General features: G+C 37.5%; 2 long non-coding RNA genes and 1 pseudogene across 10 annotated transcripts in view; 2 read left to right on the top strand and 1 right to left on the bottom strand.

Annotated features, from left to right (window-relative positions):
- Positions 1-541: 541 nt before the first annotated feature.
- LOC138834565 (U6 spliceosomal RNA) lies at positions 542-639 on the top strand (annotated as a pseudogene).
- A 3205-nt stretch (positions 640-3844) lies between these two features.
- Positions 3845-13492, bottom strand: LOC138834564 (uncharacterized). Its single transcript, XR_011374201.1, has 3 exons — positions 13241-13492; positions 5749-5833; positions 3845-4596 (listed from the first exon to the last, which is right to left on the bottom strand). It is a non-coding gene; the product is annotated as an uncharacterized lncRNA (long non-coding RNA).
- LOC138834563 (uncharacterized) overlaps positions 11565-26883 on the top strand; it is a 44398-nt gene continuing 29079 nt past the window's right edge. For 6 of the 9 annotated variants that reach the window (XR_011374200.1, XR_011374192.1, XR_011374191.1 and 3 more), the window contains exon 1: positions 11565-11738. This is a non-coding gene — a long non-coding RNA (uncharacterized lncRNA). Of the gene's footprint in view, positions 11739-13258; positions 13314-24635; positions 24738-26883 lie in introns of all 9 variants that reach the window. The other 3 variants (XR_011374197.1, XR_011374196.1, XR_011374195.1) reach the window with 2 other exon arrangements.

Here is a 26883-nt window from a genome sequence, read left to right as displayed (position 1 = left end):
ATTGAAAAGTCTATCATAGCTCTGTCACAACTATCTGCTTTAATATCCACCACACTTTTAAGACTTCTTTAGCTCTCTAATTTCTTCTTCTTCATCTCTTTCTGTCTTGATTTATTGGGATAATATAAAGGTGAATTGCTGATAAAATTGTAGATTTGGTTAGAATTCTTAGATGACTTCATTTATTAAATACTCTTCAATGAACACATGGTAATGGTAGGAAGAGAGGAAAGAAGACAAGTTTATATTATTTTAGGGATGGGCATCAGCAAAGTGAACAAGTGCTCCCAGGGGCCACAGCATGAACAATTTCGCATTTATTTATTCTCTTGTAAACTATAATCAAATATATGTTAGTAATTACATTAATATATAACAATGTAATATATAATATGGAATAATTACATTTGTTAGAGATTGTATTTATTTGATTGTATATGTTGTAGAATCCATTGCTGCATATTGTAGAAACAGTAAAGAAGGGCTGACTAGAGCATCAACATGCTGAAGGCAATAGAAAGCAATATCAACTACTTGCTACAGCAACATATACTGTATACTAAGATCAAAATGATGCAGAGATTAGCATGTCTCCTGTATAAGGATGACAAACAAATTGCTAAAGCATTTCATATTTTAAAATATTGCAAGTGTATATCTATATGGCAAGGAAAGGAATAATAAAATGTGTAGAGCCAAACTCTCTATTTCTAGAAGTCTGGGACCACTTAGAATATGAAGAAATGCCTATATATACTTTAATAGCTCCTAAGAGATTATTGTTTGTCTCCTTAGTCCATATGTAAGGAACTCATTTAGTGTGCAGAGCAGTTTTGTAGTTGTAGGAGATATTGTGAGATATTTAACAGAGTCCAGTTCAGAGTTTGATGCAGCATATCAGGAAGGTTCTAGAAAATACTAGAAATATGCAGAGGAGGAAGGAGCTGGAGTGATAGGAAAATAGTTAAAGGAAAGCTATTTTTCAGATCCAGTATCCTTTGAGTTCACACCTTACTTTGATTTTTATGTGTAGCCATGTAAAAGAGTTCTAGCCATGTAATATTGTCAGTCCCATGATATGTGCTATTTTCAGGCCTCATCTACAAAACTCTCCTAATCATTATCCTTTCTCTTCTTGCACTAGTGACACTGGAAGCCAAATATCAAAGTTAAGCAGAATCCGTGGCAGAATCTGTATTCCTACATCAAGAGAAGAGCTGCTTGACTATCATGAATACCTAATTTGGACTTTAGGAGAGAAGAAACAAACTTTTGTCAAGCCACTGATTTTTTAGTTTTGTTCTTCAAATCACTGTTATTATCATTATTATCTTTTTATTAATTTTGGTTTATTAGTCAAAACAATATACCTTTCTAAAATAAAACTCAGTATATCATGTTAACTGTCATGAGAAGATGAAAAGAAAAAACGTCCCCACCCTCACTTCCCCACCTTATCCAAGCTGATGTCATAGTTGAGAATAGAATTGTAGTTACTAGAAGTTGGGGAGAATAAGGAGAATGTGACCATAGAGGAAGGCTCAACAGTAAGTACCAACTTACAGTTAGGATCAAGAAATTCTGATGTGCCATTATGGAGATAGGTGATTTAGATGATGAGAATTTATTGGTTATTCCCTGAAACTAGAAGAAAATAGTCTGAAAATTTTCAGCAGAATAAAATGTTTGTTTTTCTGCCACAGAAGCATATGTTTAAGTAATAGAGAACAAGAGTCTGGAAAGTAGGGTGCAGCAAAATATAGACAGTAAAGACGTCCTGGAGTCAGAATATAATACAACTGGTTAAACTATAATATTGAGCAAAAGGATCAAAAAGTTAGTTGTCTCAGTTTATAGAGCCTGAAGTAAACCTACTGAAGTGTAAAGGTAAGGAGAGTGGTAATATGTCTTAGGATAAGAAAGATTTGTTATTGTTTCTGCATTGGTGGAAGTGACAATGGATGGGGTGGGAAAATTGTGGTTGAGGTCAGAGTGGAGGCAGAGATTTCTTTCCAGGAGAGGCTAGTTGAACACGTGAGCTGGTGGTGCTGGTGATAAAGGAATAGGCTGAAAAAAATGAGCCACGGGAATGTTGATGACTGTGGGAGCACTGAGGAAAGGGAGAAGCTGGAGATAACTTTTAGGTCTATACTTTAGAGCAGTGAGTGTTCCTTTGCCACATGAGTTTGAGGCATACAGAAAAGGAAAGAAATTACCATAGTATCTAATATGTTCTACAAAGATAAAAAGAACAGTTAACATCAAACTACAGCAGCATTCCTCATGTTCACAAATCCATTTTGTCTTCCTAGGTACATAAACTATATTTTCAATCCTTTCTTGGAGCAAGGTAAAATAATATGGTTAAATTCTAGACAACAGCACATAGTTGTAAATGGTATATGCAATTTCCAGCTCAATCCATAAAATCCTGTATTTTATTCCCCAGCATCTGTTCTGTGGCAACCTTGGAAACTACATATTCCAAATGTTAAACTGCAATATGGAAGAATCCTGTCTCTGTAAGTCACCATTTAGATGAATGAGAGCTTTCCTGAATAGCTATGCAACCAACTGAACTATGACTTAAAGTACAAATTAATATTTATTGTTTTAACCATAATGAACATAGTGTGTATTTAACCAGAATAGCCAATGACACAAATACTTTGTTATTAAGCAACTTTAAGTTTAATGTAGCATCTGTTTAATGGATGGGCTAGCCCTAAAATCAAACTTCATTCATACTCTGGTGGAATAACCCGTGATATCACAGGTTATTGTTCCAATAGGATTTTAGAACCTTTTCCTGTTTATTCTCCTATTTTTCAATCTTAGTTGGTAAATTCTGGTGGTTAGATTTTAAAATAGAAAACTTGATGGTGTATTTTGTCTATTACTTTCTTATTTGAAAAAAATCCTTTAACTGGTAAAAGAGGCTTAAAGTATAGATCTTATTTTACAATATCTTGTCTGATATACTGCTTGGTGTGTTAACAAATATAGTTTAGAGCCTCTCTTATTTTTTCTTTATTTGACAGCCAGTAAGATTTCTGGTACTGTTACATTTATGACTTCATAAATTGGAAATGTGGTCAGAAAGAGAAAACCATTATCACTTAGGAACTCATTCTGCAACAAGATTTTTACCCAAGATTTCATTGGAATTATGGTCTATATGTAGAATCTACCTTGATGGTTTAATGTTGAAATCTGAAGTGAAAGAATTAACTCTGAATGTACTTTTGAAACCTCATTATTTTCATCATAGATTGAGTAATAACAGGCAACATTCTGATTATAGAAACTAGGTAGAAATGATCTCTGTAAACTAAATTGCTAACCTTAGTTTATTTCACTTAGTGTATCCATTGAATGAAATTTTGGTGTGCTGGAAAGTGGCAGTTAAGATACAGCTTAAACATTTTCCCAATATGAATCTGTATTACATTTGTGATTTTTGTGCTAGTGGATATTGAACCTGGTATCTTAAGCATGGTAGATAAGCACTGTCATTAAGCTATATCTCTAATCCTATATATATATATATATATATATATATATATATATATATATATATATATATATATAATCCTTTATATATATATATATATATATATACACAAAGATATATGAACATTTAAAACAGAAGCAACACAGAAGTGTATAGAAGTGAAGTGCATCTCAAAACCTATCAATAATAAAGAACTGTTAAAATTCTGAAGTAGATTTTTATGCCTTCTTTATTTCCATACACAAAATAGTCCTCAGACATATATACAAACACACACATAAATAGAATCAAAATACAGATGTTTGTAATTTACAATTTTACTCACAAGCCTGAAATGTGGTTGTCTCATGTCTGTAAAGAAGAATCACTTTAAAAACACTATGAAATAATCTTTTATAGAAAATACAATAATATAACTAGTGTGGAACACTGAGGTTTCTAGTTTTTCACCATTGTGAGAAATACTGCCATTAACTAATGTGTATATATTTGGGTTTTTGTGAGTAGTGTAAATTGCTATGGTGAATTTGCTTGGAGGGAGGAAAACACATTTAATATTTCTAAATTTAATAGTATTGGAAAGAGTGTATCTATTATGACCAATGCATAGGAAAGGCAGTAGAGAGGATAATGCCTACTATTATAGAAACTGAAATAAAGAAGTCCATGAATGAATTTGTGCTGTTTCTAAAAGCTATTCTGACTCCTGTATTCCAATGTTAGAGTCTGTATTCCAATGTTAGTCTCTGTATTCCAATGTTAGACAAGATTTCCTGATACACAGGAAATGAAACTAATATGTAAATGTAGTATAGGTAGAAAGACTAGAAAAGATTTTTGTTGGAGTAAGACAACTGCATAACTTGTTTGCATTCAGTCCTCTTCTCTTACTCTGAGATGATCTTGTGGAATCTGAGATTACACTTGAGGTACTATAGGATTTGTGAGGTTCTCCATGAGTTCCTCACATATTCTATCTGATTGCTTCACTGTTGTTTTATTTCCATGTGAAGAAGCTAGTAGCCTTTACTGTATTCATTTCCTTCTCTTCTTTCTTCTGCCTGTGTTAGCTGAAAAATACTCTGAAATGTTGAATGAGAAGTTGGAGTAGAGTTAGAGTTGAGAAACTAGGTTTGAGAGTCTCTATTATAGCAGCATTGACAACAAGAAAAACAAATTAGAGAACTAAGGGATCATCGCTGGTTTGTCTTTTGCTTTCTGAAGGTCTGATGTAAAACACATCTGCATTGTGTAATGTGTTTTTTAGATCCAGGCTCTTTCTTTTGTGGTTTCCAGGGTTGTACTCTAAAATGCCTCAGCTTAGAAGAGAGACTCATTTTCTACTGATTATAATTTGTTCTGCTTTCAGTCCATGTTCACATGATATTAGCCTTATTACATGGAGACAAGAAAAGTGAGTCAGCACACAGTAAGTATAACTGTATGTAGAAATCAGGCCTGGAGTCACTTCACATCTCTACGGCTAACTGCTGTGTCAACTTGACAAGATTGTCAATAATTTAGTATCTTAGTTTTCTTGTTTATAAAATAAGGATAAGAATATGACTTTTCAGGCCTGGGAAGGTGGCTCAGTGGTAGAGCGCTTGCCTTGCATGCTTGAGGCCTTGGGCTCAATTCCTCAGCACCACATAAGCAAAAAGAAAAAGGCTTGAAGTGGAGCTGTGGCTCAAGTGGTAGAGCGCTAGCCTTGACCTGAAGAGCTAAGGGACAGCGTCCAGGCCCAGAGTTCAGGCCCATGACCGGACCCCCCCCCCAAAAAAAAAGAATATGTCTTTTCAGCAAAAGATTATTTCATAGTTTTTCAAAGTTATTCTTATTTACTGACATGAAACAACAACTGCATTTCAGGTTGCTGAATAAGTGACTATATGTAAAGGCACATAGCACATTCTTTTTTTGGGGGGATGGGGGGTGTTCTGATTGTGGGGCCTGAACTTGGGGCCTGGATTGCTGTCCCTCAGCTCTTCAGCTCAAGGCTAGTGCTCTACCATTTGAGCCACAGCACCACTTCCAGCTTTTTTCTTTTTGCTTATGTGGTGCTTAGGAGTCGAATCCAGCGCCTCATGCATGGAAGGCAAGCGCTCTACCACTGAGCCACCGTCCCAGCCCCCATAGCATATTCTTAAGAAGTGAACCCAGGCTCTGGGGGCTCACATGTATAAGCTTAGCTGCTCAAGAGGGGTTTGGAGTAGGAAAATCAGTGAGATTCTTACCTTCAACTAATCAGAAAAATGTTGGAAGTGAAGGTATGGTCAACTGAGAACTTGAGAATTCCAAGCCATGAGTTGAAACTCAGTTCTAGCACAGGAAAAAAAGAGATAGATTCTAGTATTAGTGGTAGTTGCACTGGGAATAGAATCATCAATCATGGCTATTGACATGAAAAATACAGAGAATACCTTTAATTGGTACAAAGAATGTGTATAGGAATTTGAGAGAATCAGCTTACTTTCAGTAAAGTTGAAAAAGTAACAATTCATGAAGAAAAATGCATTTGAGTAGGGTCCTAAAAAATGTGTTCCTTTTCCACTAAATCTGTGAAGAAAAATGCAATTTGCAGAATAGGGTGCCAGAGGGAACAAGGATATTGCTGAAGAAATTTGGTGAAATTTGACCTGAAATGCAGTGCCAATTAAGACAAATAGCAAGCTGATAAAAGTTATAAATGAGGGCTAGGGACTTGGCTCAGTATTGAGTGCTTGTTTAGCAATTACAAGAAGTTAATTCCAGCATCATGCACAGAAATCTTAAAATTGAGTAGTCTATGATTTATAAATAAATGACTGTGGTTCTTGTTTTGCTGTATGGGGAATGTGCTGTTCAGATGGGAGAGAACCTTGCCCAGGCCAGTGAGGAGCTGTTCAAAATTTGACCTCCTCTATCCTGAACAGGGAAGTGAAGAAGCTTTGAAGGGGGAGTTTATAGTTTCCTGACACTTTGAAGCACATGGATAGATTTATTTCTACTTCCTCTAAGGGAGAACTTCTCCTAACTCATTTTTCAGGACATAAGGAGTTAGAAATTACCCTGCTTATGGAACCAGACTTATTCTCACTTTTTATTTATTTCAGAGCCCAGTTTCTGACATTTGTATTTGCTCTTTATTTGAGGGCTTGTGAAATCTTATCTCTTTGGTTTGCTTGACTTAATCGCCCATTTTAGAACATGGATCTGCTTTTTCCCCCTGATTTTGAGGCTTCCTATGGAAGTTGACTCCTGCCTCATGGAACCTCTAGTCAAACAAAGCCCTGGATTCTCTTTTTAGCTTGATCCCAGGAGAACCTCAAGCGATGGAACTGTGGGATAATCTTTAAATGGGACAGACCAACTGTATCCAAATTTGTGTTTGTCAGCGAATGCTTGAATGACCTCATCTAGAACACTCAGTGTCTGTATATCTCAGACTGTCTTATTTGAAAATTGATTATAATAATCATAGTACCAGCCTCATGAGGTTATTGTTAGGATTTAATTGAGTAAAACTATGTCTAGAAAATCATTTCTTAATAATGTTAATGTGTTAGAATTTATTATCTATTGTAAGGGGTTCCTGTGGGTACAAGAAGATCAACATTAATTTGACCTAGGGGAGCAAAGAAGACCTCTAAAGAGATAATGATCTTTGAACATAAATTTGATCAACAGATCATTTCCTAAGGGATGCAATGAAGGGAAGGCAATCCAAGAAGAGAGAAAGCTGATGAAATGGTTCAGGTATGAAAAATTTAAGAAGTGTATTATGTGTGGAGCTCTGGATAAATTGTGGAAATGGGGTGAGGATGGAGAAGTTAGGGCAAATGATGTAGCTGAAGAGGGTGGGACAAAGGGAAACTGGGAAGGATTTTCAGGTTAAACCAGTGATTTGTAGTTTAGTTCTGGAGAAGCAGGATGCTAGTGACATTATTTAGGTAGGGAAATAACCATGATGAGGTTTGTAAGGTTCCCCTGGTTACAGTGTGAAAGATCGATTGCATTGAGCTTGAATGTTGGCAGGGAGTCACATTTAAGGAGTTATTTCATTTACTCATGGAGATAAATTAATGTGAGTTCTGTACAGTGGGTCATTAATATCACCTATGCTTTCTTTCCTTTGTTGTGGTGATAATTGCAATTCTCATACATTGCTTTTGTTCCACGTAGTCATTAGTCATTAGTTGACTTGAAAACCTTTATGCAAGCAAAGGATTTTAAAGTGTTGAAATGTATTTGACATGGTACTGAAGCTTTAATTGTGGCTATGATTCAAATCACCCCAGAATTAAGTCCATCCTTTGCTTTACTTGTCCCACCATTAGTAGTATCTCCGGGTGAGTGACCTCTTGGCATTTTTCTGCATGTGTTGGTTGGATTTAGACAGATTTCATTAAACATTTCGTTTTACTTGGCTTGCTTCAGGGTAAAGTCCAAAAGAACTCTCGATATTTGTTCCTTCCCCCCCTCTTCAGCTAACCTATGATTATTTTCTCAAATGGATCCTTTCACACATAGAGTCATTTAAAGAATTTTACCATCTTTTGATTCTATCAGTCTATCAAAAACTTTGTACAAGCTCTAAACAAGTCTGGAATTTGAAGTTACATGTCCTGTCAAAACATTTTTTTTATTTATAAACTCATTTTTCTTTGCTGTGTACTTCTGAAAAAATAGCATTAGCTCTCTATGGTTTTAGAAATTCCTTTTCTTTCAGAACAGCTAGGAAAAAACTACAAATAATAAAACAAAATAATCTGTAACAGACTGTTTTTTTTTTAATAAAAGGGGGGGGGGAACCTCATTTCAGAGAGGTAAGGTTGGTCAAGCATTTTAGGTAATGAGAAAGGGAATTTTTCTTAGCCAAACAGAAATGAGGGTTTTAGTGCTTTTAAGGGACTTCCAGAAAGTATTGGTGACTCCTCTTCGTTTTGATGTCTTTTCTGAGTCTCTCTGAATATGTTAGAAAGATCCAAGTAATTAAAGATCTTCAGTGTCTCAGATGATAAGGATTATCACTAAACTTTCTTTTTCCCACCTATATTGCCAACTTCTTTTAGAAAAGAAATAGTATGTGCATCTAACCTTTAGAGGGTCTTAAAGGAATAGGAGGGATTTCTTCACAAATCTGGACAAATTTAAAATACGAAATACAAAGCTCTATGGAATATTACTGGGATAAATGTATAACTAAAGAAAAGAAGTAAAAATTTCCCCACGTTTCTGTAGGTCAGTGAAATGTTAATAAATGTTGAGGGTAGCCTGTGGAAAGTTAATATGGTTAGGTGAGTTAAGGAATGTTCTACCCATCTTAAACAGAAAGCTAATGAGGATTATAGACAAAGAGGATTATAGATACCCAAAAGGAATAGATTTTCTGCTTATTTGACCACACAATGTTTTTCATGGGGTAGGTCAGAGGACCAGAACTCCTCATTTGGAGCACTAAGAAAATGTTTGGGTACATAAAACTAACATGTTTTAACATTAGAAGTTAAGAGTTTTCAGGCATAAATTCTAGTTGAAATCAAATACAGTGGGATACTGCAAAGCCATTGAAATTCAGGTTATTTTTAAGACATAAAAAATGAATATTCTTGGGCTGGGAAGGTGGCTCAGTGGTAGAGCACTTGCCTTGCATGCATGAGGCCCTGGGTTCGATTCCTCAGCACTACATAAGCAAAAAGAAAAAAGACAGAAGTGGCGCTGTGGCTCAAGTGGTAGAGTGCTAGCTTTGAGCTGAAGAGCTGAGGGACCGTGCCCAGGCCTAGAGTTCAGGCCCCATGACCGGATTCCCCCCACCAAAAAAAATGAATAATCTTGGGGGACTTACTGGCTCTGAATTGCTGTGGATGGCTTTAGGATATATTGTACTCTGACTCTTCCCATCACACTTTAACTAGACCTTACTTGCTTGGCACAGAGCATGAAGACTTTATGCTGGTTGTTGAGTATTTATCAACGACTTCTAGAATCTTACCAAAAATCATATGTGTCTTCTGAAATTGAACATGACATTGTAATCATTAATATGATTTACATGATGAAGTTAATAATAGAACTAATTTTATTTCTATATATGTTGACATACTCTGCTAATTCATAGATTAATTCCAAAGAAGGTGTACATAGTTTTGTTAGATTAACAATATGTGACTAAATTTAGAATTTCAAAGGCTAATAGAGTCTTAATATTAAGATCCATAGCAGTTGAAAGCTACTTATTATTGTATTTTTAAAAATAGTATTTTTAGACATATATAATGGACTTTTAGAAAAGGCAAAAACCACAGAAAACCAATGTTTTCTAAAACACACACACACACACACACACACACACACACACACACACACGAATGTTTTACCTATTTATGCAAATCTAACTCCGTAAGTTTAAATAGTGACTTACTTATATTTTTAATGCTGGATTACGGAATTTGAATTTCAAGAAATTTGAACAGGATGAAATGACTAAATTTTGTAGAGGTAAATGTTATATTCTCTATTTAGAACTGTTAACTATCTCACTCACTGTGGAGCAGAATAATTTTACTTAGCACCAAGTATCAAAAATATCCTGGGCTTACCCATACAGTAAATGTGCACTCAAGTTACAAAAATGAGTCTAATAGGTGAAAGGGATGGCATCAGGTTCAACCCAACAATAGCTTTTAGTGAAGAAGTATAAGGTTGTCTCAGAATATTCAGAGGAATGAAATCAAGATAGGAAGAAATTTCCTATTGTGCTATAGGAAACGAAGCTAAAATTTTATGTTTTCTGAAACTCTAGGAAAACAAAGTTATAGAACACGATATATGCTTCAAATGGCAAGATTCAATCAGTAGATAGAAGCTCTCAGGGAATGGATTATATAGCTCTTTCAAAATAGTCTGACACTAGAACATTGAGGAAGTAATTAGGTTGGCAAAAGATTAGAGATTTCCCTGATATTATTGCTTCCATAGTGTGTAGTTCAATTTTAGGAAAATGTATTGAACATCTATAACATCTCTTCTAAATTTATGATTATAGGCTCGTAAACGTAGAATTAGGTGCATTAACTAATAGTTTTAATTAGGTGACAATCAAAGGACAAGGGAAAATTTTGGAAGGAACTTGGAAATAGTACTGAGGAGAAATGAAACAAAATATTATTAAAATGAGTTTTAAGAGTTTTCTTGAGCATAGTCTGACCTTGCTGTGGAATTTTCTTGAGAGCTATTTGCCTACTTTATGGATATCCACCAATGTGCAGCCATGGGTAAGGTTTTGAGGATAGATGTGTTTGAAATGGGATACATGAAGAAAAGTCTAACTACAGGACTATTAACACCATCTCTTATTTGTATACGCATCCTATGTGCCTTCTATATGTAACACCTAGGATATTATAGTAGTGAAATAATTCAGTGAGACTGTAAGAATTTCTTGTATGCCAGAAAAGTTCTACACTGAAATTGGCTTTGTCTTCTAGAGTAGTGTAGACAATAGTTTTCACTCATAATTTCTTTTGGGGGGGAGGAGAGGGTCCGGTCATGGGACCTGAACTCTGGGCCTGGACGCTGTCCCTCAACTCTTCAGCTCAAGGCTACTGCTCTACCACTTGAGCCACAGTGCCACTTCCGGCTTTTTTCTTTTTGCTTATGTGGTGCTGAGGAATCGAACACAGGGCCTCATGAATGCAAGGCAAGTGCTCTACCACTGAGCCACCTTCCCAGCCCCTTCACTCATAATTTCTTTGAGGTTGATTTTAATTCGTTTCATTAATCCGTCATTCTAAAAGGAAGGATTTTCTTTCTTCAATTGAGATATGTCACAGTGCTCTAATTTACTTGGTTTTTTATTAACTTGTGAAGAAAGAGGGCAAACAAATGTTTCAATATTAGTTTCAATAGTTAAACATTATTAAACTGGTTGCATTAATTTACATTCATTAATAGCAAATGCTTTTATTGCAAGCCATGCATTTTCTAATTAGGAATCTGAGGTTAATATGTTACTTAGGACTTAGGTAGGGATTTTAAATTTTATTAACTGCTTAATTCATCCTATTCTCTGGCTACAGTTGCCTTTCAAAGGTTTAGAACCAGAAGCTGTGACTGTTTTCTATGGAGGGACACTAGTCACTCACCTACTTAGAACGTCGAATAGAACTGTTTTCTATTGTGGTTGGAACAGTGTTGGCCTTTGATGCTGACATTACTGTGACCTTTGGAAATCATGTTAAGTGAGGTAAGGCAAGAACAAAAAAGCAAATGCTGCATAATCTCACTCGTGGTAGGACTTAAATGTTCAGAAATTGAGAATAGAACAGTGATTTTATAAGAAATAGAAGTTAGGAATGGGAATGGAGAGATGGAAAAATATTGCTCCGTATGTAGAGAGTTATAATTCAGTAGAAGTAACTTGTAGTGTTCATGGTAGACTGACTACGGAAATATATACATGTTTCCAAAAGAGCAATGAGAGGAGTTTGATTGCTTTAACAGAAAGAAAGTATAACTATTTGAGGATATAGGGTTACTCTCATTGTTGGCATACAGAAAAGCCACGGAATTTTGAGGGTTAATTTATATACCTTTCCATTTTGCCAAAGTTTCAGATCAGCTCGAATAACTTGAGGGTGGAGTCTAGGGGATTATTTAAATACAAGATCATGTCATCTACTAAGAGGAAGAGTTTTTCTATTTAGATCCCCTTAAAGTTTGCATCTTGTTTTATTGTTCTAGCTAGGTATTCTAATATTATACTGAAGAGGAATGGAGAGAGTGGACAATCTGTCTCCTTCCTGAAATTTGAGGAAATGGCTTTACTTTTGCCATTAAGTATAATACTAGTTATAGTATAAGTTATAATGTAAGTTTGTCATACACAGCTTTTCTTATATTGAGGAATGTTCATTCCATGGATTCCTAGTTTCTGCAGAGCTTTCTTAATAAAGTGGTGTTGGATCTTGTCAAATCTTTTTTCTGCATCTATTGAGATTACTATGTAATTCTTATCCTTGCTCCTGTTGATGTGATGTATTACATTTATTGTTTTGTGTATATTGAACCAACTTTGCATCCATGGAATGAATCCTGTTTGATCATAGTGTATGATTTTTTTGATGAATTGTTGAAGTTGATTGGCCAGGATTTTGTAGTTTTGCATTAATGGTCATCTGAGAAATGGGTCTTGAGTTCTGTTTCTTTGATGATTCCCTGTCTGTTTTGAGGATGAGGGTTGTGCAGGCTTCCTAGAATGAGATTAGTAGTGAACTTTCATTTGCATTGAAGAGTTGGAGTAGTATCAATTGAGTTCTGCTTCAAAGGCCTTGTAGAATTCAGCTGTGAATGCATCTAGTCCTGGACTTTTCTCTTACTCTCCAGTTTTGAATTTATTTATTTTTAACATCCTGCAGCATGGAGAGCTGCTGCTGCCATGCCGCAGAGGGTGGGGCCACCTCTGGCTCTGTTTACTCTGTGAAGAAAGTTGCCCTGCCTTGGATGGTCCTTCCCCCATCTGGAAAGGTCAACTTTCCCCAGTATGGAGCTGAGTGCCAGTGGTTGGGTTGCTTTGCACTGTTGAATGGCTCAGCAGTGTCTAATTCTAAGGCCTGAGGTATCTACTGGCTGCCCTGGCTCCGTCTTTGCCAATATGAAAGATGACATTCTTCTGGGATGATAGGGGAAGAGCTACCTTCCAAACTCTGTTTTGTGAGAAGGAATGGGAATGCCTTTTTGGGTACTTACCTTCCCTTGGTTTTTCAGGCTATCTGTGATCTGCGTCCATCTGTGGTCAGCAGGATGAAGATTTTTGCTCCTGGTAAATTCAGACTGGTAGTGAATAGAAGCTGCTTGCACTCTGTTTCTGTCACCTTTTCCTCAGGCTCGGTCTACTGTTATGTTGGCAGCCACAGCCACTGCCACCTCGGTCACTGGTGTATGCTCAAATCTGCCTCCTTAAACAGGCTGCCTGAAATTTTCCTCTCTGGCCAAACTCTCTGTACTATGATGGCTCACTTGGGTGACTCTGAGCCTTGGATTTTTCACTGGAACACTAAAACTGGTTTCTTCATGATATCTCAGTTAGCTCCTAGGTGCGCCTCTGCAATCTTTGAAGTCCAAATTTTTTTTTAATTTTTTTATTGTGAAAATACTGTACAGAGGGGTTACAATTACATGGGTAAGATAGTGAGTACATTTCTTATCAATCATTGTAGCCTCCTCCTTTGTTTACCTTTCCCATCCATACCCATCCTCTCTCTCCCCCCAATTCTCCCCCCCCCAAGTTGTAAAGTTCGTTTTCTACATGACGACTTGTACTTCTCATTGTTGCAACAGGTCCACCTGTATCCTTATTTAAACAACTTGTTTTTCCCCTTCCCCTCCACAAACTATACCGACATCAAATACAGTGAAAGCAGGGTTTATACTGTGGGGGAGGGACATACAAAGCAACAAAGAAATAATCTTATATATGCATTAGAAACAAATGGATGAAAGAAAAAAACATTAAAATACATATCTAAGGGTTCATTTTCCTCACATCATATTATCTGACCTTTTCTGCTTCACTCATACATATACTAGATATTACAAATAAGGGAAACCATGGGACCTATGTTTTTTTGGGCTTGGCTTACTTCACTTAATATAAGTTTTTTCCAAGTCTTTCCATTTCCTAACAAATGGGGCAATGCCATTCTTTCCGATGGAGGCATAGAATTCCATTGTGTATATATACCACATTTTCTTGATCCATTCCTCTGCTGAGGGGCATCTGGGTTGGTTCCATATCTTAGCTATGGTAAATAATGTTGCAATAAACATAGTTGTGCTGGTAGCTTTAGTGTGGTCTTGTTTGTGAGCATTTGGGTAAATGCCCAAATGTGGGATTGCTGGGTCATAGGGGAGCTCTATGTGAAGTCTTTTGAGGAACCTCCATACTGCTTTTCAAAGTGGTTGAACAAGCTTACACTCCCACCAACAATGCAGTATGGTTCGCTTCTGTCCACATCCCCTCTAGCATCTGTTGTTGTTAGAGTTCTTGATTTTTGCCATTTTAACTGGAGTGAGGAGAAAACCAGCAAGACCACAAAAAAGGCCAAGACACTGCACCCAAACTGAGAATCCAAGAACCATAGGAAGAACCCAGTTTTTGCAGCCCCCAAGAAGGTGGATAACATGGCAGGAACTCCCAAATACCTCTCAGTCCTATCTATCAACATTAACAGACTTAACGATCCAATTAAGTGACATAGACTGTCTAGTTGGATTAAAAAACAAGATCCTTCTATCTGCTGCCTTCAGGAGTCACATCTTGCCCATAAAAACAAACACATTTTCAATGTTAAAGGCTGGAGAAAAATCTACCAAGCAAACGGCCCCCATAAACAGGCGGGAGTTGCAATCCTAATATCAGATAAAATAGACTTAAAATTAAAATTTGTGAGAAGAGATAAAGAAGGTTGCCACATACTAATTAAGGGATCTCTCCTTCAGGAGGATATTACAATTTTAAATATCTATATGCCAAACAACGGAGCACCCAAATTTATCCAAGAAACACTACTTTCCCTCAAATCCCACATAGATCCAAAGACATTAATTGTTGGGGATTTTAACACACCACTCTCCTCACTAGATAGATCAACTTGGCAAACACTCAACAGAGAAACCACAGATCTAAACAACTGCATAGATCAACTAGATTTAACAGACATCTAACAAATATTTCACCCAACCGCATCAGAATACACGTTTTTCTCAGCAGCACATGGAACGTTTTCTAAAATAGACCACATTTTAGGCTACAAAGCAAACTTGTCTAAATTCAGAAACATTGAAGTTATTCCTTGCATTCTCTCAGACCACAAGGGAATAAAATTAGAACTCAACACCAAAAGCCACCAAAGAAAGTCCGGTAACACATGGATGTTGAACAACACACTGCTGAATCATGAGTGGGTCATGGAAGAGATTAGAAAGGAAATTCACAGGTTAATGCTATTCAACAAAAATGAGCACACAAATTACCAGCTCTTCTGGGACACAGGAAAGGCAGTACTCAGAGGCAAGTTTATAGCTCTGAGTTCCTACATCAACAAATTGGAGAGATCTGAAACCAACAATTTAATGAGACATCTGAACCTCCTTGAAAAAGAGCAGCAAGATAATCCCCAATCCAGTAGACAGAAAGAAATAATTAAAATTAAATTAGAATTAAATGAATTAGAATCCAAAAAAACTATAGAAAGAATCAACAAAACAAAGAGTTGGTTCTTCAAAAAAATTAACAAAATTGAAGTCTAAACATTTTTTTTGATTAAAAAGCAACTTCAGGAGAAGATATAGATGTATGAATATATGTATATGTATATATGTGTGTATACATGTATATATGTGTATATACACACATGTTTATGTATGTATGCACATATACACACGTTTATGCATGCATGTATATATGTATATAACATATATCCATGTATGTATAACATATATACATGTATATAACACATGCAACATATATGTAGATATACATACATAATATATAACATGTATATACATGCATATGTTGTATATGTATACATGTATATGTATATGTATGTATATATATGGAAGTGGTGCTGTAGCTCAAGTGGTAGAGTGCTATCCTTGAGCTGAAGAGCTGAGGGACAATGCCCAGGCCCAGAGTTCAAGCCCCACGACCGACCAAAAAAAAAAGAAAGAAAGTAAAAATGACTTGTACATTTACAGGACACTCACAGTCTGCAGTTTATGTTTATATATATCGAAATCCCCTTCTGAGAATATAGTGAAAGAACCAAGATATGGGAATTTAGTTTTCTTCTTTCTTCTGTTAGATAATATAGTAGCTTTCAAGTCTCTTACAGTTCAGAATACTCTGAATAAGTGAGAGAACATCTAAAGATAAAAATTACTAGAATGAAAGCAACTGGTTTTTCAATGTGTGTGTGTGTAAGTGTGTGTACTTGTGCACATAGTGGTGTGTATCATGCATTAAGCATGTTAGAAAGTACAGACATAGCTGGTGCTTGGACAGCAAGCCTTCTGACCTCTGAAATAACAGTGTTGCTGTGTTCGTTCACCTGACAAACTTCCTTCTGTTTGGTTTAAGAATAAGCACCTTGCTAGATTCGTTTAGGTCTTTCCATGTCACCTAGCTGTTTAATTTGTATCACTGGCTAAATGTCACGCTGAGCTGCTGAAACCTGCCTGTGTTGCATTACATTCTGTACCCTTTCATTCCATATACCTAGTTTATAAGTGGTTAGTAAATTTCAGGTACTACTGATTCATTCTGTGCAGCCAGAGGTGAAAAGTTTAAACTCTGGAATCTTTGTGAAATAGATGGTCATTCAAAAGGCAGTTTTAAATCTTTTATGCAAAGCTAAAAGATTAAGCCATTACTAGAATAGCATAAAATTGATAAAGGACCTCCCCAAACTGTAGTAAATAGCTTTTTCACTGTTTTATGATATAGGCGACTCTGAGTTCCTGTGTGTAGCCTGTGCTGACCTGGTAGATAGGTAAACATTTATTACTGGGTTTTTTTTCAGTTCCAATTAGGATGAAGAGACATTGATCTGTTAAGTTTATCTTAACCTGTCAAGTCTCCAGCTGACAAAGATATATCTGGATGGAAACTCTTTCCTCTGTTTATGTGAAGTTCTCACTTTGCATATTCTATAAACCAATACAGTCAACCCTATGTCACTTAGTTCCTGTTTCTTCTCTTTTTATTTTTATTTTTATTTTATTTTATTTGAGAACATACTGTACAGAGGGGCTACAATTACATGGGCAGGATAATGCATACATTTCTTACCAAGCATTGCAGCCTCCTCCTTTGTTTACCCTTCACCTCCCTTCCCCGCCTCCCCCCTCCCCCCACCCAATTATACCCCCCTCCCCCCACCCAATTATACCCCCCTCCCCCCCACACCGACATTGTAAAGCTGGTTTTGACATGACATTTTGTACTTCTCATTGTTGCAACAGGTCCACCTGAATCCTTAAACGACTTGTTTGTCCCCATCTCCTCCACATGTTATACTGACATCAAATATAGTGAAAGCGGGGGTTACACTGTGGGGGAGGGACATACAAAGCAACAAAGAAATAATCTTATAAATGCGTTAGAAACACATGCATGAAAGAAACGAAAACATTAAAATACATATTTAAGGGTTCATTTTCCTAACATCACATTATCTGACCTTTTCCGCTTGACTCATACCTATACTAGATATTGCAAATAAGGGAAACCATGGGACCTATGCTTCTTTGGGCCTGGCTTACTTCACTTAATATAATTTTTTCCAAACCTTTCAATTTCCTAACAAATGGGGAAATGTCATTCTTTCTGATGGAGGCATAGAATTCCATTGTGTATATATACCACATTTTCTTGATCCATTCATCTACTGAGGGGCATCTGGGTTGGTTCCATAACTTAGCTATGGTAAATAATGCTGCAATAAACATAGTTGTGCTGGTAGCTTTAGTGTGGTCTTGTTTGTAAACATTTGGGTAAATGCCCAAAAGTGGGATTGCTGGATCATAGGGGAGATCTATGTGAAGTCTTTTGAGGAACCTCCATACTGCTTTCCAAAGTGGTTGAACAAGTTTACATTCCCACCAACAATGAAGTAAGGTTCCTTTCTGTCCACATCCCCTCCAGCATCTGTTGTTGTTAGAGTTCTTGATTTTTGCTGTTCTAACTGGAGTGAGGTGATATCTCAATGTTGTTTTGATTTGCATTTCTTTTATGGCTAGGGATGTTGAACATTTCTTCATGTGTCTATTGGCCATCCTTGTTTCTTCTTCAGAGAAGCTTCTCTTTAAGTCTTTCGCCCACTTATTTATTGGGCAGTTGTTTCTTTGAGGATTTGTTGTTGGGTGGTTTAATTTTTTGAGTTCCAAGTATATTTTAGATATGAGACCCTTGTCCGTTGTATGGCTAGTAAAGATCTTCTCCCAAACGGTGGGCTTTCTATTGATCTTGCTAGCTATGTCATTTGCCCTGCAGAAGCTCTGCAACCGTATACAATCCCATTTGTCCAATCTTTCTTTGATTTGTTGTGCTTCCGGGTCTCTATTCAGAAAATTTCGGCCTGAGCCAAGGAGACCTAAGGTTTCTCCTATTCCATCCTGTAATGTTTTCAGAGTGTCTGCTTTGAGTTCAAGGTCTTTGATCCATTTGGAGTTGATTCTGGTGCAGGGTGATATATAAGGATCTAGCTTTAGTTTTCTACATGTAGTTAACCAATTTTGCCAGCACCATTTACTGAAGAGGCTGTCTTTCTTCCATTCTATTGTTTTAGCTTCCTTATCGAAGATTAGATGGCTATAGGTCTGTAGGTTCATTTCTGGGTTTTCAATTCTATTCCATTGGTCCTGAGGTCTGTTCTTATGCCAATACCAAGCTGTTTTGATTACTATGGCTTTATAGTAGAGTTTGAAATTTGGTATTGATATTCCTCCAGCAGTGTTCTTTCCGTTGAGGAGCGTTTTTGCTATTCGGGGTCTTTTATTGTTCCATATGAATTTTTGGATTGCCTCCTCTATTTCCTTGAAGAATGAGGGTGTAATTTTGATAGGTATCGCATTGAATTTGTAGATAGCCTTGGGAAGTATTGCCATTTTCACGATGTTAATCTTGCCAATCCAGGAGCATGGGAGGTTTTGCCATTTTTTAAGTTCTGTGTTGATTTCCTTTTTCAAGATTTTAAAGTTTTCATCATAGAGGTCCTTCACTTCTTTGGTTAAGTTAATTCCTAGGTATTTTATTTTTTGTGGGGCTATTACAAATGGAGTTGCTTTCCTAATTTCAGCCACACTTTTCTCATTGTTGGCATATAGAAAAGCCATTGATTTTGGGGGGTTAATTTTATAACCTGCTACTTTGCCAAAGTTTTGAATCAGCTTGAGTAATTTGGGAGTGGAGTCTATGGGATTCTTTAAATACAAGATCATGTCATATGCAAAGAGGGAGAGTTTTATTTCTTCTTTCCCTATTTGGATCCCCTTTATGTCTGCATCTTGTCTTATTGCTGTAGCTAGGCATTCTAATACTAGATTGAAGAGAAGTGGAGAGAGTGGGCATCCTTGTCTTGTTCCTGAGTTAAGAGGAAATGGCTTTAGTTTTTCACCATTGAGTATAATGCTGGCTGTAGGTTTGTCATATACAGCCTTTATTGTATTGAGGAATGTTCCATGGATTCCTAATTTTTCCAGAACCTTCATCATAAAGGGGTGTTGGATCTTGTCAAATGCTTTTTCTGCATCTATTGAGATAACCATGTGGTTCTTATTCTTGCTCCTGTTGATGTGATGAATAATATTAATTGATTTGCATATATTGAACCAGCTTTGCATCCCTGAAATGAATCCTGTTTGATCATGGTGTATGATTTTTTGGATGAATTGTTGAAGTCGATTGGCCAAAATTTTGTTGAGAAGTTTTGCATCAATGTTCATCAAAGAAATGGATCTATAGTTCTCTTTCTTTGATGAGTCCCTGCCTGGTTTTGGGATGAGGGTTATGATGGCTTCATAGAATGTGTTCGGTAGTGAGCTTTCTCTTTCAATTTCATTGAAGAGTTGGAGGAGTATTGGTGTGAGCTCTGCTTTGAAGGCCTTGTAAAATTCCGCTGTAAAACCATCTGGTCCTGGACTTTTCTTAGCTGGGAGGTCTCTTATTGCTGTTTCTATTTCAATGCTTGATATGGGCCTGTTAAGCTGGTTTAACTCATCTTGGTTTAGTTTTGGCATGTCAATATTTGCTAGGAAAAGGTCCATTTCTGTCAAGTTCTCAAACTTATTAGCATAAAGTTTTGAGAAGTATTCCCTTATAATGTTCTGAATCTTGGTTGTTTCCGTGGTGATGTTTCCATTCTCATCTCTGAGTTTATTAATTTGGGTGTGTTCTCTCCTTTTTCTGATAAGGTTTGCTAAGGGTCTATCAATTTTGTTAAGTTTTTCGAAGAACCAACTCTTTGTTTTGTTGATTCTTTCTATAGTTTTTTTGGATTCTAATTCATTTAATTCTGATTTAATTTTGATTATTTCTTTCCGTCTACTGGATTGGGGTTTATCTTGCTGCTCTTTTTCAAGGAGGTTTAGATGTGTCATTAAATTGTTAGTTTCCGATCTCTCCAATTTGTTGATGTAGGAGCTCAGAGCTATAAACTTGCCTCTGAGTACTGCCTTTGCTGTGTCCCAGAGGAGCTGGTAATTTGTGTGTTCATTTTTGTTGAATAGCATGAACATTTGAATTTCCTTTCTAATCTCTTCCATGACCCACTCATGATTCAGCTGTGTGTTGATCAGCCTCCATGTGATACCGGACTTTCTTTGGTGGCTTTTGGTGTTGAGTTCTAATTTTATTCCCTTGTGGTCAGAGAGAATGCAAGGTATAACTTCAATGTTTCTGAATTTAGACAAGTTTGCTTTGTGGCCTAAAATGTGATCTATTTTAGAAAACGTTCCATGTGCTGCTGAGAAGAACGTGTATTCTGATGCTGCTGGGTGAAATGTTCGGTAAATGTCTGTTAAGTCTAGTTGATCTATGCAGCTGTTTAGATCTGCGGTTTCTCTGTTGAGTTTTTGCCGAGTTGATCTATCTAGTGGGGAGAGTGGTGTGTTAAAATCCCCAACAATTAATGTCTTTGGATCTATATTGGATTTGAGGGAAAGTAGTGTTTCTTTGATAAATTTGGGTGCTCCATTGTTTGGCGAATAGATATTTAGAATTGTAATATCCTCCTGAAGGAGAGATCCTTTAATTAGTATGTAGCGACCTTCTTTATCTCTTCTCACGAATTTTAATTTGAAGTCTATTTTATCTGATATTAGGATTGCAACTCCCGCCTGTTTATGAGGGCCGTTTGCTTGGTAGATTTTGTTCCAGCCTTTAACCTTGAAAATGTGTTTGTTTTTACGGGCAAGATGTGACTCCTGCAGGCAGCAGATAGAAGGGTCTTGTTTTTTAATCCAACTAGACAGTCTATGTCGCTTAATTGGAGAGTTCAGTCCGTTAACGTGAAGAGATAGGACTGAGAGGTATTTGGGAGTTCCTGCCATGTTATCCACCTTCTTGGGGGCTGTGAAATCTGGGTTCTTCCTAAGGTTCTTGGATTCTCAGTTTGGGTGCAGTTTCTTGGCCTTTGTTGCGTTCTTGTTGGTTTTCTATGTGTAGGACATCTTTAAGAATCTTTTGCAGGGCTGGTTTGGTGGAGATGTATTGTTTCAATTTTTCTTTGCTATGGAAGGTTTTTATTTGGCCTTCAGTTATGAAGGAGAGTTTAGCTGGGTACAGTATTCTTGGTTGATAGTTGTTTGTTTTTAGGGCATGGCATACGTCATTCCAGGCTCTTCTTGCTTTGATTGTCTCTGCTGAGAAATCTGAGGTAATTCTAATTCGTTTCCCTTTATAGGTGATTAACCTTTTCTCCTTGACAGCTTTAAGGATCTTTTCCTTGGTCTGGGTTGATCCTGTGTGGATTATAATGTGACGGTGGGATGTCCTATTCTGGTCTGGTCTATTTGGGGTTCTAAAAGCTTCTTGTATCTGAATAGGCCTCTCTTTTTGTATGTTTGGGAAGTTCTCTGCTAGGATCCTGTTAAACAAATTTCCTAGACCATTAACTTCTGTTTCTAGGTGCTCCTCTACACCCATTATCCTTAGATTGGGCCTCCTGATGGTGTCTTCCAGGTGTTGGATAGACCTATCATATTTCTTGGACTTGTCTTGGATGGTTGTATGTTCTTTCTCTATAATATCTAGGCTGTCTTCAATCCCTGAGATTCGATCTTGTGCATGGTCTAACCTGTTGTCAAGACTCTCTACTTTGTTTTTTATCTCTTTTCCTTCTAATTGGTCAGCTTTGATGGCTTCAAGTTCTTTGTTGAAGCTCTGTTTTAGGTCTTGTATGAATTTCTTTACTTCCTTAATTTGGTGTTCAGTGTTTGTTCTCAAATCACTTAGTTGATTGGTTATGGTTTCTTTGGACTCCCATTCCTTCTGTTGGGTTCCATTCAGCATTCCCTTTGTGGTCTCCCTGACTTCCTTCAGCTCTTTGTTAATGGATTCCATGAATGTCTTTAGTGATCTTTGTGTATTCTCTACCTGGTCTCTTAATTCGTGAATTACTCTTTGATTAGTTTCCTCCCTTCTGTGGGATTCCTGCAGTTCTCTTTGAGTGTTCTCTGCCTGCTCACGCCATTCCTCCCTTTCTCTTTGAGTATTCTCAAGTTGTTCACGCAAATCCTGTATCAGTTTTTGAGAAGCTTCCTCACGCTTATGATATTCCTGTATAATCTTCTGGGATGCCTCCTCTCTCTCCCTATCACGCTCATACAGAGTCCTTTGTACATTGTCAAACTTCTCATTTATCATGTTTGCTCTTAGTGTTTGTAGAGCTATTTGGGAACTCTCCTCTGGATTATTCTTTATCTGTTCTAATCCCTGATTATCAAGGTTGGGAATTGAGATACCCGAATTTGCCATTTTTCTTGTGTTTTTCCGGCTTACTCGGCCCATTTGAGATAAAGATTGCACCAGTTTTGTGCTAGAACACTATCTTAAGGCAACCATCAACCAAAGTTTGCATTTGTACAGTCAATAGTCTACAGATACAATCTAGTTCAACAGATACATCTATTCAACATCAAACGACTATATGTTAAAGGACTTCGAACCGCAGAAAAGAATTTGGAAAACCAGAAATTATTAGGATTAGGGAGAGATGTGGGTAAAAAATAGGAATAGATTGGTGTGGGGAGGCACAGGGAGAGTTAACTATGTCCTAATCACAGTGCAGGAAATGAGTTGGGTAGGATGCAAGTAGAGAGAGAGAGAAAAAGAAGAGACGGAAAGGGGAATAAAGAGAGACTAGAAAAAGAATAGAAATGTAAAAATTAATGTTATTATAGAGGTTAAAAGACCGTCTATTTAGAGAGGAATGTGAATATGTTCAGAGAAGAGGAGGGACATAGAGGAGTTGTGAAAAGCTTTAAGGATGGGAACGGGAGAAGAATATATCAGAAGTTCAGTAGAGCTAGATAAAAAACAAAAAGATAATTAAGAAAGAAAGAAAAAGAGAAAGAAGACAAGAAAAGAAAGGAAAACTCTTATTCACGTATTCCTAAAATAAAAATTATAAGATGAGAAAAAAAAAAAGGTTACTGGAAAACAATTATTTTTTCAGAAGAGGCAAAGATTAAAGATTAATAAAAGTTTTAGAAGGGAAAAAAATTTATATATATATATATATATATATATATGGTAACAAAAAACAAAAAACAAGCAAAAAAAAAAAGAAAAGAAGAAGAAGAAGAAAAAAAGAAAAAAGAAAGAAAAAGAAAAAAAAAAGAAAAAGAAAAAGAAAAAAAAGTCTTTTGATTTTTTTTTTGGGGGGGGGAGGAGTGGGAAGAATCCTGTATCTCCCTTTTGTCTGCAACCAGTCTCTTGTTGGAGTCTCTGGTCAGCTTGAGGTCCTGTGGCTTGATTGGTTTCTTAAGTCGGTTGGTTGGAAGAGGCAGAAAAATGCTCTGCTTTACCCAAGATTTTGAGATCCCCCTCCCAGGTTAGTTTTCTGGGAGGGTGGTCTGCTTTGAGAGTCACAAAAGAGGGGGATGTGGTGATGAGGCTAGGTTCTGGGTAGAGTTGAGGCCTTTCAATATACAGTAGCTTTTCCCTGGGGCTATTTTGTGATAAAGCTCACAGCGCCCAGCCTGGAGCCATTCTCAGGGTTTCTGTTTTTCAATTGATTGTCAAGGCTGCTAGAGGGAGGGGCAGCCTCTGGCTCTGGTTACCCAGTGAAGCAAGGCACTCCGATGGCTGGAGCCTGAGCTGGGTGACTTTTCCCTGGATGGAGCTGAGTCTGGCAGGTCACTTCGCCGTTAAGTTCTTGTGACCTGCTAAATGACTCATTTTATTCCAAGGCCTGAGGTGGAGCTAGCAGCTCCTCCGAACTTTGTCGGTATCCAAGATGCAGATCACCGGTGCTGGGGGGGGAGGGGTGGCCTTCCCTCCTCTGCTCCCTGAGGAGTGAGGATGTCGGGCTTGTACTCACGCCGAGTCTTGGATCCTGGGTCGTCTCTGGTCTGCAAACAGCAGGATGAAGATGTTCGCTCCTTGTCGGTTCTTGTTGGTGTTGAGTAGAATCTGCTCGTCCGCTGCGTCTGGCTCCTTCGTCCCCGACTCTCTGTGTCTCAGGTATGTCTCCGCGGCGGTGGTCGCCGCCGCCGCGGCGCCGCCGCCGGAGCGGCAGCTGCTGCGTTTCCTTGGTGCCGCGGCCCCGCCGCCGGAGCGGCAGCTGCTGCGTTTCCTTGGTTTCCCCTCTCTTGTCTAACTCTCTGTCCTGTGATGACACACTTGGTGTGATTCTCTGGCTTAGGACTGTTCACTGGAACTCTAAAACTCCTTTCTATGCGAGAGCTTGTTCAGATTCCAGCTTCTCCTCCGCCATCTTCCCTTAACATCTCTCTTTAAATCTTTAGCCCACTTATTTATTGGACAGTTGTTTCTTTGAAGATTTTTTGTTGGGGGACAATCCCCCTTTTTAAAATCTTTTACTTGAAAAAATCTGTGAAATGTTGGTAGAATTTGCAACATTCTAATATAGGCTGATAATAGTTTTGATTATAAACAAAATGGGGTGATTATAATTTTGTACTATATTGTAATATGCTGTATATAATATGGTTATGTCAGTGTGTTTTACAAAGCCAAAATTAAGGTATTAACAGAAGTAGTGAAGTAGTATAATGAACCACATCTCTCAGCTAACATGAAGACTTAACTATCTTTTAGGACTTAACTCTTGGTTAACCTTCCTCTCTACCCTATCACTTCCCTTCACCTGGCTTCTGCCATGTAACAAATTACCCAAATCCTAGCAGTTTAAAACAACTATTTGCTCATAATTTTATGAATCAGAAATTCAAGACAGGTATTATTTAATACTTTAGTGAGTTTCTAGACAATGGCTATCAGATATTTTCTGGGCTACATCATCTGAAAGCTTTGTCAGCATAGATGTACATAATGGAGCGTTTGAGGTTCTGGATCACTAATGCTGGCTGATACACACTGTGATGACTGAAAGCCCTATGTGTAATCATCTAAAGACTTATTTACTCACTGTGTAGTATCTGTGCTGAACTAGACAGAGATCATTCTTTTATCTAAACTATTACCATAGGGGCCCTCCAGCTGAGGTGGGGAACAACTAATGCCTTTTGTTTGCTGTTCATTTTAGTACAAGGTCTCAATTATTTCTAGTTTCTCAGCTTTTTGTGCACCTGGGACTATAGGAACACCCCTACCATGTTAGGCTCAATCCAGTTTTTTGGTGTGTGTGTGTGTGTGTGTTTATGTGTTTGTGTGTGTGTGTGTGTGTGTGTGTGTGTGTGTGTGTGTGTGTGTGTGTGTGTGTGTGTGTGTGTGTGTGTGTGTGGGTATGTTGGTCTTAGAGATTAATCTCAGACCTTGGGCACTGTCCCTCAACTATTTTGGTCAGGACTAGTGCTCTACCACTTGAATCACAGCTCTACATCCAGCCATTTGGTGGTTAATTGGAGATCAGGTTCTTACAGACTGGGCTGGTTTAGAATGTTGATCCTTAGATTTCAGTCTCCTAAGTAGCTAAGATTACAAGTTTGAGCTACTGGTGCCTGGTTCCCTTTGGCATGTTTGTGTGGGGCATTAGTGGAAGGGGGTGTAGAGTGGGGTGAGGCAGGGGAGTAGGAGGGCAAGGATGGTAAGGGGAAACAAAGGAGGAGGCAACAATGCTTGATAAGAAACATACTCATTACCTTTACCTTGCTCATGTAATTGTAACCCCTCTGTACAGTATTTTCACAAAAAAAAACTTATTAATAGCCGGGTGCTGGTGGCTCAGACCTGTAATCCTAGCTACTCAGGAGGCTGAGATCTGAGGATCGCGGTTCAAAGCCAGCCCGGGCAAGAGGGACCGTGAGACTCCTATCTCCAATAAACCACCAGAAAACCAGAAGTGGCTCTGTAGCTCAAGTGGTAGAGTGCTCGCCTTGAGCTGAAGAGCTGAGGGACAGCGCCCAGGCCCAGAGTTCAAGCCCCACGACTGACAAAAAAAAATTAATAAAAGAATTCTTTTTAATCATTCTATAATATGATCTTATGTTCATTGTAGCCAATCCCCATTTGCACATAGGCAAATAGACAGCTGTCTATTGGTTCCTCCATAGTACAGCATTTATACAGGGTTGTACTTCATGGCTGTAAGCACATTCCACTGATGAGAAACCAGTCTTCACCTTATTTCTTTTTTTTTTAATTTAATTTAATTTTATTTGTGAACATACTATACAGAGGGGTTACA

The sequence above is a fragment of the Dipodomys merriami genome, unplaced genomic scaffold, assembly GCF_024711535.1.
Source record: "Dipodomys merriami isolate MVZ:Mamm:240054 unplaced genomic scaffold, mDipMer1.0.p SCAF_2195, whole genome shotgun sequence".
NCBI lineage: Eukaryota > Metazoa > Chordata > Mammalia > Rodentia > Heteromyidae > Dipodomys > Dipodomys merriami.
Note: the sequence above shows the minus strand (reverse complement) of the source record. Positions and strands in the feature narration are given on the sequence as shown.